Genomic DNA, 1,626 nt, shown 5'->3' on the forward strand with positions numbered 1-1,626 from the left:
GGGTGACATTTTGTGCAATTTCTACACCTAACTCCAAATGTTAACATAGTGCTGCCAACCTCCAGATGGCAGCCGGAGATCTCCATGTGACAGAAGTCAGTTCAGAAGTCAGAACATTTCCTGTTCTGCCCCTGCCTGGGGGAAGGAGCACATCAAGGCCCTTGGGGAGTCAGCACAATTTCTCAGGGCCCGTAAGACGGAGCTCTTCCGCCAGGCTTTTAGCTGGAGCCAAAGTTAACATCTGCCTACCTGCCTACCTATTTTGGCCTCACCCACCCATAGACGCTCTGTGGGAGCATCACTGCTGTTTTTTTTATTTAAATTAATTTTAGAACTTTTTTTCTATTTTAACTTTGTATTTTATATATTTTTGTACACTGCCCCCAGCCAGTTTGCCAGGAGGGTGGACTAAAAATCAAACAAACCAGTAAAACAGTCACTTTGGAGGGTGGACTTGGGCACCCCAGCGGAAGTTCCTCTCCTTTCCCCCGACCTCATCCACAGCGATGTGCCAGTTAGTATACAAGATCCCAAAAGCACCACGGGGATGAGCTTTAATCCAGTCTCACCGGCGCCTCTGGGGGCTTATGGCTCCCCTGCCCCCCAAGCGCCAGGCCCAACGCCCGCAATAAGAGCGGTTTCTTCAAGTGGCTCCTGCCTTGAGCAGGGGTAGGACTAGATGGCCTTCAGGGCTTCTTCCAGCTCAGTGGTGCCAGGATTCTGCTCCTTCTCCGCGCAAATGTCAGTCACGAGGTCACGCCCCAATTTGCCCGGTTTGCTAACGGTCCGCCCCGGGGTCCCTCTAAGGCCCGCAAGGTGTCATTGGCGCAGGCAGGCAGGCAGGCAGGCTCCTGCAGTGGGAGCAGCCTACTTTTATTTCATTTATTTTTATAGCGTATATAGCGCCCTCCCCTGAGGCTGAATGGGCTCCTAAAAGATTCCTGGGGACGTGAACGTGGCGCGCACCTGCGTGGATGCGCTGCTCTCGCTTAAAGAGCACGGGCGGCCGCATCAAAACGCGACTCTGGTGGGACTCGAACCCACAACCTTTGAATGACTCCGCCGCCACGCCGCCTAGAAGTCCAATGCGCTATCCATTGCGCCACAGAGCCTCTCGGGAGAGACGCGCTCCGCCTCCCTCTTCTCTCCTTTGACCTCCCCCCCCCCCCGCCCGCCCGCCCGCCCGCCCGCCCGCCCGCCCGCCCGCCCGCCCGCCCGGCGCCGGCTCCGGCTCGGCCTTAAAGCTCTTGAGCGCCTTAGACGAGCCGCCCCCCCGCCCCCCCCGCCCCCCCCCCCGCAGCTCGGAAAGCTTTTCTTTCTTTCTTTCTTTCTTTCTTTCTTTCTTTCTTTCTTTCTTTCTTTCTTTCTTTCTAGACTGGCAGGGGGAGGCCAGCGGCGGCTCTCCCGGTGTCCGTGGACTACAATTCCCATGAGGCCCTGCCAGCCAACGCTGGACCTCTGGGGGGCCGCAGTCGGGCTACCCCTGATAGAGGGGGAGATTTTGCAGACAGATACAAATGGAAGGGGGGAAGCCAGGCGGGGGGGGCGGGGGGGGGCGCAGGGACTCCGCCAGGATCTCGTCCCCGCGGGCTCATCCGCTGCCACTCTTGGGGCCCCTGGTGCGAG

At 58.2% G+C, this 1,626-nt stretch overlaps 1 non-coding gene across 1 annotated transcript; it reads right to left on the reverse strand.

The window, feature by feature from the left end:
* Nucleotides 1-1,019: 1,019 nt before the first annotated feature.
* On the reverse strand, nucleotides 1,020-1,112 carry TRNAR-UCU (transfer RNA arginine (anticodon UCU)). The gene is made up of 2 exons: nucleotides 1,076-1,112; nucleotides 1,020-1,055 (listed from the first exon to the last, which is right to left on the reverse strand). It is a non-coding gene; the product is annotated as a tRNA-Arg (tRNA).
* Nucleotides 1,113-1,626: the final 514 nt, after the last annotated feature.

This window comes from Paroedura picta, chromosome 12 (assembly GCF_049243985.1).
Source record: "Paroedura picta isolate Pp20150507F chromosome 12, Ppicta_v3.0, whole genome shotgun sequence".
NCBI lineage: Eukaryota > Metazoa > Chordata > Lepidosauria > Squamata > Gekkonidae > Paroedura > Paroedura picta.